This window comes from Cavia porcellus, unplaced genomic scaffold (genome assembly GCF_034190915.1).
Source record: "Cavia porcellus strain 051 isolate PalLab524CR breed Dunkin Hartley unplaced genomic scaffold, mCavPor4.1 scaffold_5, whole genome shotgun sequence".
Classification (NCBI taxonomy): Eukaryota; Metazoa; Chordata; class Mammalia; order Rodentia; family Caviidae; genus Cavia; species Cavia porcellus.
In genome coordinates this window covers 86,493,804-86,513,190 of record NW_026947488.1, presented here as the reverse complement: position 1 = coordinate 86,513,190, position 19,387 = coordinate 86,493,804, and the positions used below count along the sequence as shown (strand labels likewise).

Here is a 19,387-nt window from a genome sequence, read left to right as displayed (position 1 = left end):
CTGATTGGCAACTAACTTAGAGGTGAGGGGCCAAAAAAAGTAATGAAATGATTACTCATTTAATTAGTAAAATTAAAAAGTACATGAATAAATCAGTCTATTATAACAAGAAGCCTCCTGAGGCTGGAGGGTGAGGGAGTGACTTGAAGCTTTTTGTTTAAAACCTAATCTGTCCTTACATATAATATTTCCTGACTAATGTTATTTGTATCGTCTCTGTCTTAATTTTTTCTTAACTAGTTTCCAAATCTCTTTAGAAAATAACTTTTTTTTCTTTTACTGACAGTGTCTTCTAGATTTTTAAATGTTTCTTTCATTGATTTCTGATTTTATCTTTATTTATTAACAGAATTCTTTTTTAGTTTTTCTAAGTCTAGATTGTACATTGTATTATAATACACACACTTACTGATATATAAACACGGTACAATCATATGTAAGCAATAAAACAAAAACTTGGAATAAATAAATACATACATTTAGCGTTATATGATTTCATGAGTTGGGTTTTTCTATACACTCCCAGTTCTATTATGTACAATTTCTGCTTTTCTTTTGTTCGTAATGAGTTTATAAATTCCTTTCACACTGTACTAATTATTATCTATTAATCAAAGGTGTTTTAAATCATTTAAGGAAATTTAAATGTTAACTATTCTGATAATAATAATACTATTTGTAACTATGTATGAATCAAATTATCACACTGTACCCCATAAATTTGTACAACTAAAATGAAAATTTTAAAGCATTATAATATTTAATTATAAAGTATTATAATATGCTTTTTTTAATCCAGATCTTAAGCATCTTTAAAATTCCAATTGTATATTAGTCAGGAAATGTTTTGTTGTAAATTCATCCTTTTGGTGTGGTGGTCGGGATTGAACTCAGCGTCTTGTGCCTGCTAGGCAAGCACTGTACCACTGAGCTGCACCCCCAGCCTTCCTTAGGGTATTTGTTGGGTGATGTAGTCTGTATGATCACTAGCTTTTAAACTGGGTTGACCTTTGGTTTGTGACTTGGTTCTATTTTTGTATGAAAAGCACAGAACATCTCCGTTTCAGAGTGCACAAAGCTGTGCCTGCGTGTGGTTACATTTCATGTGTGTCCCTGAAGATTATTTCTAACGGGCTGAAGACTGCTGCCAGTTCTTCCAGTTTCTCCCAGTCCCCAACTTAAGTTGTTGCCAGGCCTCACTCATATCCACTTCACAAACCCATGGCATGAAGATCTGCCCTGGCTCTCCCAGTGGGGGGATGTCACCATCCAGCCACCAGAAGACTAGGTGAGGAACATTAATGATGTGAGAATCTAGTATAAATAACATTGGCCTCTCCACACATCAGCTGGTGAGCCCAGACCAGGCCTTTCTGGGTTTTCTACTTCCTCCTTTCCTTACCATGGGTGGTCACATCTGCCCTACCAACATATCAAGGTGTGTCAGAAGCCAAGAGATAAGGAAAGTGACCAACATCAAGTGATAAAGAAATAAAACACACTAGCAGGGATTGCTAACACAACTGCAGAAGGGAAAGATAGCTCCATGAAATGGCTAACACAGGCTCCCAGCAGGTACTGCTTCTATTGGTTCCCTTCCCTGTCCCCAGCCACCTTCAGCTCCCTCTAGGGAAACCCACCCTCCTGCAGGAAGACGCCACTGCCCATAATAACGCGAATCCCATGTCCATGCCGGCCTGCAGCTTGGAACCTGCTGAAAGCGCGCTGTGGCCAGAGCAGAAACCTGCCTGCAGCTCAGATTCGCGCTTCAGCACAGTCAGCCGCGGCAGAGCATGTGCAAATCCTCCTCCTTCCGCAGTGGGGGCCCAGCAGCAGATGCTCCCCAAATGCTCCTTCATCAAAGGAGGCTTCCGCCCCCGGACGCCTCCGGGCCTCGGGCAGAAGGAGTCTCGCCACCAAGGCTCCAGGGCGGGGGAGCTGCCCTCCTCCGAGCCCCGAGCAAGCAGCCGCGGTCTGAAATGTAAGCACTGCCCTGAGTCAAAGCAAAGCAGCGCTGGGCGGTGTTCTGAGCGCGCCTTTCCAGGGAGGATGCCGGGTCCTGCGCCCCCTGCAGAAGCTGCTGAGCCGCCGCAGCCCGGCCGCGCCCGCCCCTGCACCAGCCGCCGCGGGCTGCCCAGCCCTCGCTCCCGGCTCGCCCTCCTGCCGCAGTCGGGCCCAAATTAATTCTCTGCACCTGGGAGGGCACACGCACGTTCTCCAGACAGGAGCCTTTCATCTGTCCACCTTCGGGGCGGGGCGGTTTTCAGCAGTTAACCTGCAGCCATCCGGGCAGGGGCAGGCGCAGGGAGCCGGGAGGGGGCACTGGCACCGGGCTGAAGGGCTCGCTTCCTCCGGTTTCGGAAGAACACGGTGGGATGCCTGCTCGGCGGGCTGCTGCCCGGGCCGAGCCCGGGACTCGCTGAGCAGCCTGACGAGTTCGGACAGCATCAGCCGGCACCTTTGCCTCGTGCTGGAACCTGGCGGGTGCGTGCAGGGCGCAGGCTTCTCCTTGAGCTGGTCAACCCGACTTAGGCTCAGCCCCCGACCTCTCACCTCGGCACCTCCTGTTTATCCTCTGCCCCCCACCGCCCTATCATCACCCCCATGAGCGCGCGTGCGCACACACACACACGCACTGCCACCAAAGGACTTGCCCCTTGGGTAGTGTCGGGGCTCCCAGCGCGGGTGAGGGGCAGGCGCCTCCCTGTCCCCTCCCCACTACCCCCTTCCTCTGCTCTAGGTTTTACTGCAGCAGCTGGAGGTGACAGCGACGCCTCAGCCTCCTCCTCAGTTGCTCTCGGAGCCCGGGTTTCCCCTGCCATCAGGAAAGCGCCCCCTCCTAAGAGGCTGGTCCCCGAAGACGTGAGAACGAGCTGCAGACAACCACATTTTAAAATGCAGAAGTCGCTGTGCTGCATTCCTCCGAGACAAGCGTGATCTCCCAGGACAGGGGCCGCGCCTGGAAGTTGGGACCCAGGAGCAGGGGGAGGGGAGCGGTGCAGCCGCACACGCTTCTGGAAGGAAGCAGCCGCCGGGAGCCTTGCGGTTGGACACAAGTTTGCGTAAGAGTGTTTTCCTTTTGTCAATAATTAATCACCGGAATCCGTCTGGCAGAAGTGGAGTTTTAGCAGTGATGCGGAAGGCGGGGCCCAACACCTAACTCCGGGAGTCTCAGGGTGCCCCGCGCAGAGAGGAGCTCAGAGCAGCTGGGGAGGAGCCAGAGCATCCGTGCTCAGCTAAAGCCGCAGGGAATTGCCCGCAACCCAGAGGTAAGCATCTTCCAGAATACCTGCTTCAACCCTAAAGCAGCTCAGCCTGGACACAGTTCCAGTGTGTACCGAAGGAGGGGGGTTAATACTGAGCTTTAGTGCAGTGTATCAGTTTACTGTTTAACTGCGTTACAATTTTTTAGATGAATGGGTTTTTCCATTTTCCTTTTACTATGTTGCAAACGAAGATGTTTCACTCAGCAGAAGCCAAACTTTGATACTGAAACTTGCCCACTCAAAAGAAAATTATTAACTATTTCCATTATTTATCCACATTGATCTTTAATAACTATTCAAGAAAAGTATCTTTGGGACATACTAGGTTTTCTTAAATCGTTATCTTTGTCTAGTTTCATGCCATTATGCAATACTTTTTTCTTTCTTTCTTTCTGTGGGGGGGAGTATAAACGACTTTAGGCAATAATATACATAAGTCAACTACCAAAAAGGTGAATAATTTTCAACACGGAATGTATTTTAACACTTTTTCATGATTATTAAGCAGTATGTATTTCCTCAAACATGCCTAAGTGATCATTTATAAATAACCAAACTTCAGCATCTAAGGAGTGTGATGAACTGTGCATGTGGCTGGGAAAGGAGATTAGACTAGGTAGGTCACAGTGAGATTCTAGATTTGTTTCAACTAAAATGTATTCAGCTTGTCAATTCACAGATAGGCTCAGCTCATGATCAAGTAAAGAATGTAAGGACATTTTAAATGTAAAATCTTAGTCTTCAAAGTCCTAATAAATGCATCAAGGAAGTTGACAAGTTTGTTTTCCTAAAGACCTCATGATACAGTAGCTATATTGAATTAAACCAAAATTAAGAAATATGTGATCATTTTTTCCAAAGAACTTTTAAAATTTATGCAAAAACTGATGAAGTTTTAATAGCTTGACTTCCACCTTTGAATTATTACTATACTTCTTAAAAGCCATCATTTTAATGATTTTTGACAAGTATGATTTGTATATAGACTACTACCAGCATACTTTGGCATGAAATGCACTGTCAGTCTTACTCAAATATTTCTATACAACTACTTAATAACAATAAATTAATATGGATTGTCAAGCCAAATGCCTGAGTGGTTTAGAATTTTACTGGATATGATGTTGAAAGTCAACCAGTCCTCAATTTTCACCAGGTTTCTTAATCCACTATTTACAAGTTAGCAAATAGTTTTACAAAAACCACCCTTTATACTTTCTAGACAGTTTTACCGCTACTGTGTCAGCATAAATTATTTTAACACCAACTATCCAAGAAGCAGAATTTTCCTAAATGGGACTCAACTTCTACATCAGTGGTGTGGAAATCTTTGCAAATCCATGATTTACAAAACAACAATAAGTGGACCTCTGGACATTACGCTGAAGTAATATGGCAAATGAAAAATAGAAAGTGAAATATTTATTCAAAACAATCTATAGCATTAAGGTAAGAAGAGCAAAGTTGGTGGCCTTTGAGCCACAATCCATTTCCCACTCTTCTGCATCCGGGTGTGGTGATGATCTACCTGAGTGAAAAGTGCTTCATTCTGAGCAAACACAGCAAAGAACATGGTATTCCCTCTTAGCCACACTCCAGTCTGCAGCTACGATAGAGTCCAAGAAGTAGACCACCAACATTTTCATCCTCTTCAGCTTTCTGTTGCACAAGCTTTCCTGCAGGCTTTCTGCTTTCAACTGGCATCCCACCCTCCACTTTTATGGCCAAAGATGAAGAGCTTGATGATACAAAAAAAAAAAACCCAAAAAATAAAATAACCCATAGTTAGACTTAGTGTTATAACAACAACACACACACACGCACACACACACACACACACACACACACACACACACACACATACAAAATAATAATAATCATAAAAAGAGTTGGAGAAGATGTGGAGAAATTAGGGCTACAGGTAGAAATGGAATGCTTACCTAGTATATGGAAACCCTGGGCTTGATCCTTGGTGCGTGCGCATAGAGAATTCAGAATTGTCATGCCTTGCTGATTGGAGTGTAAAATCATGGAATTGCTGGAGAAGACAGTTCAGCAATTTCTCTAAAATTGCACAGTTTCCAAATAACTCATCAATTCCCTTCCTAAGCAAACCTTGAAGAGAACTGAAAACTTACCTGCATGGAAGAACTCATACACAAATGCTCATAGCAATACTAATGATAACATGCCAAAAAATGAAAACAATCCTGGTATCCAGTGAATCCACATTCAGCAAATCTACAGAGACACAAACTAGACTAATTTTTTTGCCAGAGGCTGGAGTGAAAGGGTAGGTTAGAAAGAAACGGGAGTGACTACTAAAATGTATGTAGTGTCTTTGGGAGTAATACAAATAGTCTAAAACTAACTATAGTTATTATTGTGTACCTATGAGTGTCATACTACTAAAAACTATTAAATTATACATTTTAGGGTCACGTGAATCATATTCTAAGTAAATTATATCTCAAAAAAGCAGCTTTAAAAATTACCCATGGTAAGAAATAATTAAGTATAAAATTTGAAATTCCTAATCTCCCATGTAACACTACAACAATAGGTTATGTGAGGCCTTTTCCCCAAAGGAACACTTTGAAATATACGAAATAATTAAAAAATGGCATGGGTGTTACACAGCTATATGATTTGCACATATTTGCACACCTGTCCAAGATTCCTTCTATTAAAAAAATCAGGTGTCAGTAATATAGGTCTATAGAAAATTTGCATGCAATGTCCTCCCACTTTGGGTTCATTCATTCATTGTACTATCCAGAACCTGTGAGTGCAATTGTTCCTCCTGCTTGTAGAAAAACCTAGACTTTTATCTGTTCCTCAGATCAAGTGTTGAGTTTGTGATAAGCCACACTCAGTGAGAGCAGGAGGTGTCTGAATCTCATTAAAAAGTAAACTTGTCCCTGCCAACATCAGCCAGTTTCATTAAAGCAGAATGAGCCCTAAAGCTGGTCCTAGAGGAGCCAGAGGGGCCACCATAGGACTCACAGTGCAATGGAATCTGGAGACCATCTGCTAGGTGTATGACGATCTCCAAGGCAGAAGAAGTTTCTGAACCATTAATTCATTTCTCTAGTCGTCTGTAATACTTTGGGATCTCACAAGCTTCCTGAGACTGTACTAAGAATCATGGAATTGGGAGATAGTGCTTTGTCCTGAAATAGTAACATGAAATTAGAGAGTCTCAGAATCTCCTGGAGGTGATGAACATCTGCAGTGTTGCTGGAACAGTTATGAGTACACTGAATCACTCTGTATCCTTACCTTTAAGGCGCCATGTCTACTTGCTGTAGGAAACTGAAAGCATTTTTCATTCATCCTACAACAGGCTTATCCTTTTCCATACTTGTTTGTTTGTTTGTTATTGTTTGTTTGTTTTGGTCCAGGAGTCAAACTCAGGACCTTGCATATGCCAGGCAGTGCTTATGAGCTAAATCCCCAGTGCTCCATACCTGTTTTGAAAAGCAAACCATGCTGATGGAATAATATTTTGTGCAATTAAAAGGTTTCTATGAAACATTTTTTAATGTTTAACTATTTATCTATGAGTTAAATACATTCAGGAAAGTTAAATCATTGTTACTTTTGTTTTCATCAAGATTAAAATTCTGTTTATTCAACTGATATTTACTTACATCTATACTTTCTCACAGCACTTTTAGGCCCTACATAAGTAATAAGCATAACTGACAAAAAAAATCCTGCTTCAAAGAGCTTACATTTTAGAAAGGACGCCATCAAACATCAACAATAACAAGTGAATGCGTGTGTCAAGGAAAGGAGATAAGTGTTCTGGACAAAAATAAAGGAACACAGTGAGGTATTCTTTTAAATTGTGGGATCAGCCTAGGAAGTAAGATTCCATAATTATATAAATGATAGTGCTACTAGATAAAGAGTCCTGGGGAAATTCCTCCCAGGCTCCCAGGGAACAAAGAATTGGATAGGACACGCAGAAAAGACAGCAGGTTGTAAATTTATTGAAAGTAGAAAAGAAGGATGCTCTGAAGAGTGGCAGCAGGCCACTGAACAGACTCAGAGCCCAGGAGGAAAGGGAAGGGGCCTTTTAAATCTAGCATTCCTGGAGGGCTTCTTTCCCATTGGCTTCATTCTCATGCAAATGCAGGATGATCCTTCTAGCCAAAACTCACTTGGCCTGGTGCCAGATTTAAATTGTCCTGTCAAAGACCTGCTTGGTTTTATGCCTGATGTAAATGAAAAATGGAAAATTTTTGGATAGCTTCTATGCACAGGCTCATGAGTTGCCTTCATCCTGGCTCCTGGGTTCTACACATGTGCCCTGCATCTCCAGAACTGTGACAGATTATGCCCTGTTAGTTGTCTGACTGAAATGGCCTCAGCCCTAACTGATAGAGTTATTTCCAAAACATGAAAAATATTAACAAAAGATGAGAAATATAAAATAAAAAGCGGCCTTTATTCTGAGAACAGGGAGAGATATGACTGGCACCCCCACCGCTGGCGTCTGGTGATCTCTCCGTCGGACACGTGGCATGGGGGCCTGTAAATAGCCTCGGTTTGGGGTGGAACCTAAGGCGGGCATTACGGATACACAGGTAGCCCATTGGTCCTAGGTTTGGCGCCATATGTAAATTCCCAGGGGCGGGAAAATGGCGTCACAGGTAACTTCCTAGGGGCAGGGCAAGATGGGGCTTCTTGCTTCCGGTTGTGGCTTTCCTGGCTACAGTGTCCTATCTGGGCCAAAACCCTTTCATATCCCGTCTTATGATTATTATTATGAAAAGGGGCGAAGATTTCTCTCTTTAATTACTTCCTGCTGGCAAAGGGCGCTGTACTGGAGCCTAGGGGAGTCGACGGGATGAAGGTTGATGCCCAGGTAGACGCTGGTGTCAGGCGTTTTGGCCAGGACAACTTCACTGGTGAATGCACGTTTGTCAGACTGGAAAAACAAAGAGACAAGATATTATGAGGAGACATGGCACTGTCATATTTAAGGACCCAGGTGAGGTAGAGGGAAAGGTGCCTTTGATTTAGACATATCATTCTATCAGGACCATGTTGAGGTAGAAACATTTCCACAGAAAGGCAGAATTCTGAAAATTAAATGTGGGGTTAGGAGGAGTGGAGTTATGAGAGGTGATTACTCCCCCATCTGAAAGCATAAAAGTTAAGAGGGTAGGTTGGTGAGGCTTGTCTCTGGTATGCATGATGTTGGAGTCTGTAGGCAATACTGTTAAAGAGTCCTGCTGTAAAAATGATCATTAATAGAATGTAAGAAATTAGGAACCAAAGTGGATAACAAAACATGACTTAGCCTGTTAACTGTGGCTGCGAGGCCTTTGTGAGACGGAGATGGGTAGGCGACAGAAGATGAGATGACCACTCAGAATGATCAGATTTGGGGCTGGAAGGGCACCTCTTAGCCTGAGTGATGTGAAACCAGGATGGCAGTCTAGCAACTTTGATTTAGGCATGGGTCACTGTAACCTGGTTGTAGTCCTTGGAATGATTTGCTGTAACAGAACTTTAGCATGTATGAGAAAGGCTTTTATGTGTCCTGAAAAAGTATAAACCAAGTGAGAAGACAAAAATGTATCTGTCAGTCTTGACCAGGGTTGTCTGACAAATTGGTGAACAAGAAAGGAAGGGGGTGGTCTATATCACTGAGGAAGGGTCTACCAGCAACAACAGGAGGAAGATGTAGAGGCCTCAGTGTGTCTAAGTCAGCCTGTATAAAAGGCATTTTAAGATTTAGGATTGGGACCTACACAAAATAGGCCCTGTTTATAAATGGCATAGGTTGACCATCAATACCCCATGATAGAGATTGAGGACTTAATATAGCAGCCTGAATACTCAGGAAGAACTCTGTATATATGGCCTCTATGTCCACAAATATAGAGAATGTCTTACCTGAGACTTTAGTGTGACTTGGAATCTGAGATGGACACCTTAAAGGGGGCTGTTGTTGCCCTGAACTCCCTCAGTATCCAGCAGCGATTTTCTGTCGGTGACGAATCTGGCAGTGTCGACAGTTCCTGTGAGGGCTAGCACTTAGGATGACTTACCCACTCTCTGGTGGCTAGGACAGTCCAGTAGCCCTGGAGTAAGGTCTCAAAGAATGCCAGGATGGGGCATTTTGTTGCCCAATGTCTTCTGCTGCATTTGAGCATGGTCCATGGAGGGGGCAGGCAGCTCCACCTTGTGTAGGTTTATCTGTCTCAGAACTCCAAGTGTCACAAATGTTAAAAATATGAAAAACCATATTAAGATCTCTATAAGGTTTGAAGGTCAAGTTTTGCCTTTTTGTTTGGGATTTGGACTACAGTAGAATTAAGTAAGTATGCAGGAATTTAATATTGGCATTTTGGATTAGAGAGCAGGCTTTACCTGGATGGCATATCACTTTTTTTATAGGGTGACACGTAGAATTAACAAAGCTTTAGTCTGCCAAACAAGGCTTTAATGGAAACGTTTTGCAGTAAAGGTTTAGCAATCTTATGAATAAATCTATCAAAACTGATCTAATACTGTCAAATTTTGAACACATTTACTTTTAAAGTTGTTATTTGCAGTAGAATGGACCAAGACAAATAAAATAAAACTTTGAAGAAAACCCTTGTCTTGAAATAGAGCTAGTGGTTCCCAGCAAAAAGGAATTTATAACCTTAGTTGTTAAACAGGAGATTGGTGAAGGCTTTGATTGATAAACAAGGCTGGTAAAATTATCAGGTGGCCAATAACCTTGATTAAATGGTTTGAGAATTGTAATAAAAAAGCATCTTTTGAGCGGAGCCAAATTGTAAAAAAAGCATGCCTGAGCAGAGCCGCTGAGCTGCTGTTTCGCGGCGCTCTGGCAGAGCACGCCCAGTGGGTGGGGCAAGCGCTGGGATGTAGCGCGCAGGGGCGGGCTCAGACTGCCCCCGGAAACAGGTAAGATGGCGGCGGTGACGAGGACGGCACATGGGGGAGGGAGGGGCTGGGACGGCGCATGGGGGAGGGGCTGGGAGGTGGCCCGACACAGCGCGCGAAGCTGGAACTGCTTGCAGGGTGCGAGGATTAGAAAGCCAATTTAGGAACACAGCTGGGTTGTAATCAGCTTCTTTTTGAGCTGCTTGCCACAGCTGATTCCGTTCTTGTGAGCTGAGAGTGGTATTTAGAATCCCATAAACATCCTTAAAATGTAAATCATAACAATTAGCAATAAATTTAAATTGCTGGATATAATTTTGTGGGTTAACAGAGAGGCTACCTAATTTAAGGGTAATCTGGGATAGATCAGAAAGGGAAAAAGGCACACGGATGTTAACAAGTCCCTCAGGGCCAGCTTGCTCCCGAAGAGGTAGCAGAGCCTGAGGAGATTCCGGAGCAGAGGGCCATTGAGCAGCCATCCTTCCGGTAGGTGCATGTGAGCAATCATCTGTAGAGCGGCTACAGAGCTGCTGCCGGTCACCCTGAGAAACATGAGCAGATGGCATCTCACTGTGTGCCTTGCAGTGAGAGGACTGCTGTCGGCAGCACAATGAAGCGTCATGTGCACTGCAACAGGGCGGCTGTTGCAGTTCACAAGAGGAGCCACAAGGAGACGCCTGTTGACAGTGAGGGTCCTGGAAACATGGCGGCGAGCGCCCTGTCACGTGACTCAAAACATGGCAGCGCCCTGTCACCATGTGGCCCTCCTGAACATGGCGGCGCCATGCCACGTGGCAGAGGGTTGCAACATGGCGACTGTTCCCTGCACAAGCTGGAACAATCACGCGGCCTGCTGGAAGGACATAGCGACCGAGACCTAGTATGGTGGGCGGGCGGTGAGAATGCTGTAGGGGATACAGAATTCTCAGGAGAAGTCGGAAACTGAGAGGAAGCACTAACAGAGGGATCAGACCGCTGGGAGAGATATGGGTCCCTGGAGACAGAGGGAGAGAGGATCGAACATTGGGAGATAACTGTGACACAGAGGGATTAGAGCTGCTGGGAGAGTTATGGGTCCTGGAAGGTGGAGAGGGAGACGATCGCACAGAAGGAGGTATCTGTGATGGAGAGGGATTAGAGCTGCTGAGAGAATCAGGCATAGGGGAAGGAGAGAGTGGTCCAGCGAGAGGTAACGACAGGGAACGAGTTTGGTGGTAGGCAGGCGGTGGCTGTGAAAACACCGGAGGGCAGGGCAGAAAAGTTTGCGGCGCAGTAGACTTAGCTAAAAGTATCTCAGTGGGAGGACAGACTTAATGAGAGATGGGCGTGTTCTCAGAATAAGAAAGGCTTGGACATAAGGGAGTTCTAATAACTTGTTGCCAGCTTGACAAAAATCGTACAAGTTCCTGAGAATGCAGGGGTCAAATGTTCTTTTTTGGGCCAAGGCTTGCCGATAAGCGGGTAGGTTGGCCAGACCTCCTGGCAGTAAAAAGTTAGTTGTTTAGTTTTTATGGTACCTTTAATTTTTAGAGTACGTAAATTGGAAATTAGGCATTGTAAAGGCATCTTTCGGGAGTTAAAAAATACGTTCCCCATGACTGATTCAGGCAAGAAAAAAACCGGAGCTCCAGAACAAGTCGTCACTTATTTGAGGTACCACGCGGTGGCTAAGGTTCCAAAAACTCATAAATTCCAGTCGTCACTGAGAGATTTAGGAGTGGAGCCTACGTGGGGTCAGTAACAGTTTTGCCCGTGAAAGCGAAAGGCTTTAAGGGAAGTGAGGCGTTCTTTCAGTGTGGGCGGTCCCAAAGATCCCTGCTTTGGGCTATCTGAACCCAAAGAACCTGAGAGATTTTGTGGACGCAGGTTTGCCCAGAAAGAACCCTGCCCTGGGCGGTCCTAAGGACGTGAAAATGCACAGACCCACGCAGACGGGGAGAACATTCCACTGGGGCTGCACAGTGCAAAAAGTTCCCTGGGGAGTGCTCACCTGAAATCAGTCTGGCCGATGCAGAGTGCAGGCGGCTGGCGACAGGAATGTCTTGGGAGAGGAAAACACTCAGGATTAATCCAGGATGTTATCTGGTTATCGGCTAGGAGACTCAACTGGTTATGTGGCCCAAGAGTCAGTTGCCTGCCGATCGAGTCACGGCACCAAATGATAGAGTTATTTCCAAAAGATGAAAAATATTAACAAAAGATGAGCAATATAAAATAAAAAGCGGCCTTTATTCTGAGAACACAAGAGAGATGACCAGCACCCCCACCGCTGGCGTCCGGTGATCTCTCCGTCGGACACGTGGCGTGGGGGTCTGTAAATAGTCTCGGTTTGGGGTGGAAACTAAGGCGGGCATTACGGATACACAAGTAGCTCATTGGTCCTAGGTTTGGCACCATATGTAAATTCCCAGGGGTGGGAAGATGGCGTCACAGGTAACTTCCTAGGGGCAGGGCAAGATGGGGCTTCCTGCTTCCGGTTGTGGCTTTCCTGGCTACAGTGTCCTACCTGGGCCAAAACCCTTTCACTAACCTCACATTTTAATAGGCCACAAGGATAGCCATCACCAAATTAACTTCTTTCTTACCCTTGAGAACTTTGGGTTCTCCTTCCCATTAGTTTTAACCACAAGCATTGTATTTGCTACCCAAGTATTCCACCAGTTCATGAAGGAAAATATATTATCCCTCAACATAAACGAAGCAGGCACAAGGTAGAAATAGCCAACACTCACACTGAAGGATTATAACCTAAAAAAACATTGTCCTATAATAACAAAAAGTCTCATGCACTCAAGTAAATGATCAGCCTGGACATTTTTCTCTAGTTTAGCTATGAATTCTTGTAACCTTCCAAAATATTGTATATAAACACTTAAGATCCAGTTCCTCATAGTTAAAGTTTTTGAAGAGTAAGAGTAGAGAAAAATAAGGAGCAGAAAAACCTTAAGGGTCATTCTCAAAAGGTTAAAAGAGGACACGTTTCCAAATTACTGAGAATAAGTAGAGCATCAAATCCCACAGATCAACTAGGGGGAAAAAGGGAAGAAAAAAGCCACTGGTAAGTTTTATTTCACCAGATGGTCCCAGAATTTCCACTCAGGTAACCTACTTTACAAGGTATCCAAAGAGGGCTTGTTTTAGTAAAATATAATGGGTGTGGCAGTGTTCCCAGAAGAGAGCTATTAGATAAAGGTTTACAAGGAGCAGGAGCTCTATTTTTGATTTTATAAATCAAAAAGAGAGCATTTATTTCGACTTGAGGGAGATTGTTAAAGAACACTGAGAATAAAAATACAAATAAGTTTTTTTAAATCCTGCATTACAATTCTCATTTATTTACCAAAATTTAATTCAGCAGCTATTGTGTACCAGGCACTAGGGGAACAAGACAAAAGAAAACCATGTTTCAAAGACCTTTCCTCATAGAATTTAGATAATATGGCTCTGGTATCAAAATACCTGAAGAATACTGAGATGAGAATGAGAATTCCCCACCTGCTATGCCAATCCTGACATTTTCTCCTACGGGGCTCCTCCTGTACCCTGGACTGCCTAACACTTCTGTGTCATAGCATCTCACATATGCTGTGTGAAGATGTGTTGTCTTTCTTACTCTCTAGAAATTGGTTTGAGGATAGAGATCATAGCTATCTTACTGAAGCTTATAACCTTTCTCCGACCTTGCTAAATACTTCACTGAATGTCTGGCTGGCTGGCTGGATGGTTGGATGGATGGATGGATGGCTGGATGAAGAGATGGAGGGACAGATGAGTAGTCAAACAGTTGGATGATTTGCCAGGTTATGGTTAGAATTAGTTCTGCATAACAAGAAAGACTGACAGAGTGGATAAGAGCAGGTACTTCATTTTCTATAAAACGGATTTTTTAAATTCTCCAGTGCTACAGTTCCTTCATTTGTAAATTAGGTATAGAAACAGTGCTTCCACTATGGTGTCATAAAGTGAGCTGCATCAGGTAATACCTACAAAGGGCTTAGTCCATTTCTAGAGCACAAAATGCACAATAGATGTCTGCTATTATGATCACCATAGAATAGTAGCTTCCAAGGTGATGAGTTGCTATTGAAATACTGCATCCCTTCTCTTCAGCTCCATTGTAAGATCAAACGATGTCAGTTAATAATTGTAAGCTGAAGTGATGCCAAGCTGGTAATCTGTGAAAAGATTAAAAAAGAAAATTTGGGAATATATCTAAGCAGCATTTTGAAAAAAATTAAAACAACCAGAAAAAAAAAAGACAGGAAGAATCAAAAATCTCAACAAGGCATGTCCAGAGCCACTAGTCAGGAGAAATAATACCTCTGTTGCACCTGCACCTAAGTCCAGCCATCCCCGGGGACAAGCAGGAGTCCCTGCTCATGATGTGGAACTGCACTCTGTGCCTTACAGAATGTCATGCCCAGTAAGTGTCAGTGACTGTTCGCTGATGTAGAAAAAGAAAGAAAAGTGAAAAAACATTGTTTGAAATTAAATCTTGCCCAGCCCAAAGTATTAAATTACCTTGTTTTTTATTCTTTTGAGAAATCTAATAACCCTTTCTGTGCAAAACCTTTAGTCAAAATTATCACAGCCCCTCCTCACAGAGAACTATCTATTCCCTTCTAAACAAAAGCAGTTAACCTATCACCGCTTATGAAAACTCAGTAACTTTAATTCTTTCCTCTGCTTCTATCAGCAATAATACTCTCGGACTCGTCCCCAACCAAAGGGAACTCGTGGGGAATTTAAAACTCTACTTAAAATATTTATTTTAATTACTCAGCCTGGAGCCGCTGATGGATGGCCCTAGGAACTCCTGGCTTGGCAACCACGGTGCACAACACAAAGTGTGTAATATCTGGTGTGTTGTTCCCTGGCACACACACTCCGGCCCAGGATACAGGGAAGCTATACCAATCAATAGAAGAACCTGCCCTTTGTCTCAAAATTTTCTGTTCTTATCATGAAAACATAAATGCTATACATCGGTTTGGAAAGAAAATTTTAAGCTTTTTAAACTTAACAGAATTAAATCTGACACAATCTACATAAAAAAATACACACGCATATATACTTTCTTACCTGCTTTGCCTGATAAACAACAGCCAGATAAACACCTCAGATCTTGACACAAAGAGTAATGACTGAAAATATTTGGATTTTTTGTCATATACCGTCTATGCATCCTCTGCTTAGGAGTATCATATTACTACCTTGCAAATTCTAGGCTCATATTAGTAGCACAACAAATATTTGTGGCATCAAGAGAATAAATCTTGAGTGAACTTAACATTTATCCGAATTAAATCACTAGACAGGTAATTTTTAAGTGTAACACATTAACAACTTGGTGGCACATGACTATAATGTCAGCTACTCAGAAGCCTGAGGCAAGATCACAAGTTTGAAGCATCTGTGAAACTTACTGACACTATCTCAAAATAAAAACTATACAGGGCTGTAAATGCAGCATAGTGATAGAGAGTCCCTGAGTTTTATCCTCAGGATTACAAAATGATGATAACAACAACAATAATATAAAAATTTTATCAGTAAAATTAATTTTAAAAACAATACAAATTAAATACATACCATAATTCAAACAAGTTTACAGGAAAGAATGCATAGGAAAAAAACCTCCACATTGTGAACAATATCTTTGGTTTTTGTTGTATGGATTTAATTTGTGGTCTTGAAACCAACGCCTTTTCACTGAGCTTCATCCCCAGCCCTTTTTTATGTTGAGATGGACTCTGACCAAGTTGCCAAATTGCCTGGACCAGGCTCAAATTTGTAATCCTCCTTCCTCAGCCTCCTAGAGGGCTGGGATTATAGGAGTATACTACCATACTGAATCATGTTTATTCTTAAGGAGGTAAAATTATATCTGTATTTGTACAGTATTTTGTAACTTCTTGTGATATTTCAGGGAGAATATTTTACTTTTACAGTATCAAGTATGATTTTAATAGATAAAGCAATTCTTCTTTCTTAAAAACCAAGCTATTTACATAGCAACAACATTTCTCATGAAGTTATCAACAACCTTTTTTATTTAGCTGCTATCTGTATTTCTCTACCTTTGCTAATTTGTATAAAAATCAATTTTTTGTCGCTGCAGTCATCATGACAACCTGATTGCACTATTTCTAGAACAGTTCCTAAAAACTACATTTCTACTCTTCAAAAAGTTTTTTGAAGTTAAATATGCTACCTATGAAATTTACAAAATTCAGAAATGAATAACAAGACTTAGCTATTTTAGCAATGACAAACTCTAAGAATTTAAAATTGCCTCACTATTTCAAAATTGTAAAATAAATTCTGTTACTTTAAAACTAAAATTTATGTACTTTACTGTGCATAGGTAAATATGTAAATGATACTGAATGTGTAGTCCTTTAATTACTAATAGTATGATACTATGCAATAAAAAAATTCAACAACTACTTATATACATGCCCTAAGCTATCTATTTAATAAGCAAATACAGTGTCACTAATACTCACTACATGAGATGCTATGGAAAAGGCCTACTTGATTTCCATGAGGTTTGTGAACAATATATGTTACCTAGCCCCTTCTCTCGTAATGATTTAAGTAAATTATTGTACAGATTGGTCATGTAACCTATTAATCTACTGACCTGAAATAATAAAAAAAAAAAGTCAACCTTTTAAGAGGTAAAAAGCTGCGACCTGATCATCTCTCACAATTGTTGATTTTTATTGGCTATAGCTTCTAATTTGTTTGTAATTAGTTAGGAGTAAAATAAAGGAGAGATGATAGGAAATCGGCAGAAATTTTGGATATGGGGAAGGGGAGGTGCAGGCTAGGGGTGAAAGAATCAAAACTGTCCAAGGTAATTGATAGACAGACAGACAGATAGATAAATCCCTAAAAGACGTGGAATTATTACTTATTGCTATATAGATATATAGTGAGCGGTAGGTAGATAGAAAGATAGACAGACAGACAAATGGGCAGCAGGTATTACAAGCTGAGCCTGGAATCACCTTATACTCTACACATACTCTCTGGTCTGCTTTTCTACCATGAGGCAAAGCAGCAGGTGGTGCTGGCCAGATGCTGGTCCCTGATCTTGGCCTTTCCAGCATCCAGAACCATGATCCAAATTAAACCATTTTCCTTGGTTAAAAAAAATAAAATCAAATATTTTCTACACATTAAGTCAACCCCAAAATATGAAGGAGATTAAAAATGACCAGGTGAGGTTTCTAGCCCGTGTCTCCTTGTCCTATCTCAACATCCCCTCAACCCTGGCACCTGCAGCACCCTGAGCCCTCAGAGTATAGAAATCAGCAGCCAGTGGTGTGTCCCTACACTGTGACCTGCTCTAAAAATAATTCTCGTGAGTGACTATCCATCCTAATGGTTTGATGACATTTTACATGGAACACAATTGTTTTAATGTTTGAAGACACTTTGAGGTTTACTTAATTCAAATTCTTATTTCACAGATGAAGCAGTAGAAACCCAGAAAGGAGAATTCACCATTCAAGATCATCCTGAGGATAACGAAAACAGAAGACCAGAGCTGGATACCTCCGGCAAGGTAAATTGCTCTGGATATGTCCAGCAGTCTTGTGTTTAGAAATCTGATCTTTGACTGCAAGATGACATCATTAACAAGGGGAAGCTTCTCGTTCTGTCTTATTACGCAATCAATAGATAATCCATAATACAATGGACGTTATATTGGCATTTAAGATGATATCAATGAATAAAATGTGGTAACTAGCTTTGGTTAGCAGTGTCTGAGAATACAAACTGCAGCAGGTACAGGGTTGAGGGGAGGCCTGAGGAAGGACACTCAAAAAGTGGTTCTTAGTTTACAGATAGTGCAAACTTCTTTGAAATGTGTACAGAAAAGCTTTCATTTCAGCAAAATTTTCATAAAATTCCACCCTTTCCCCATGCAAGTCCTTAGCCTCAAGTTAAGTATGCTGTGACCTAGAACAAGCCAGTCTTGATTCAAGTGCCAGGGTCAGAACTGCGTGGCACCAGTTACTGCCTCATTTATGGGTGTTGGGTTAAGACTGCTTCTGTTTCAGGATCCTGCATCTTTTATTTAAGTGGGCAGCATCTTATCCTGCAAGGCCTTGCTGTAAGAGAAGGTGAGTCTAAATAAGCATTTAATGAACTAAGTGGGACAAAGAAAAGTACACTAAACTGAAAACATTGTCTTTCAAAAACGTTCATAATGAAAGTGAGAATGATCCGTGTTCACGGTAGGACTTTCATTTTTCTTTCTTTTGGTCCGCATTGTTATTCTTTAGAAACAATAAAGAAGAACAAATAGCCATCTAGAATGCCACTTGTCGTATGCTCACTGTTACATCTACAGTAACAGCGACCTCCCAGCCAACACAAGAAGGGGTGGCAGCTGTGGACAAAAAGGAACAGGTTTATCTTGAGAATGGCTGTTTCCTAATCTTTCCCTTATTACTGAAATAGTTCAATAGATTTATGTTCTGAAATTTATGTTTTGATTTATGTTCTGGAAATAACTTCTTTTTAAAATACTCTTAAATACTCTAACTTTTCTGTAAAGTTATTGACAATGAGCTTTGATTTTACTAATTCAAAAACTACTTTTTGGTCACTTAGCATTTGCAAAATTGGTTCCAGAAGGCAATGTCGTGTGACAGAAAGAACATTTCAGAGTGAGAGCATCATAGACTGAATTCCAATGTTGTTTCCAACGATTGTTTTTGTTTCCTCTTTTTGAGACAGAGTTTCACTATGTCTTATAGGCTGGCCTTGAATTCCCAGTGATCCTTCTACATCAGCCTTTCGAGTGCTGAGATTACAGGCATGCGTCACCACATCCAGCTTTCCAAATTGGCTTCTGAAAATAAGCAAGGCATAAAATTTAATGTGCCTCAGTCCTTTCATCATTGAATGGAGGTGACACATTTGAACCTCTTGGTATAGTTCTTACCTTGCAAGAACAGTTTTCCAGAGTGCTAAGGCTTTTTGTCTCCTTTAAGGCAGCCACAGCAGAACTGAAAGTTCTGTAGAATAATCTTTCTGAAAGTGGCACCTGATAAAGGTCTTCTGTCCTGCCTTAAAGATGATCCCATTCTGCTGTCTTCTTTCTCTGGTTCTGGCAGTAGTATAGCAGTGTAGATTGGTAGTGATCACAATAGCTAACATTCGCTTAGCTCTTGTTATTATTCTCAATG

At 42.0% G+C, this 19,387-nt stretch overlaps 1 protein-coding gene across 1 annotated transcript in view; it reads left to right on the top strand.

Annotated features, from left to right (window-relative positions):
• The first annotated feature begins 3,087 nt into the window (after nt 1-3,087).
• LOC100730389 (serine palmitoyltransferase small subunit B) overlaps nt 3,088-19,387 on the top strand; it is a 31,186-nt gene continuing 14,886 nt past the window's right edge. The window contains exons 1-2 of the mRNA XM_005006740.4: nt 3,088-3,269; nt 17,660-17,754. The gene's annotated coding sequence lies outside the window, so the exon portion shown is untranslated. The remainder of the gene's footprint in view (nt 3,270-17,659; nt 17,755-19,387) is intronic.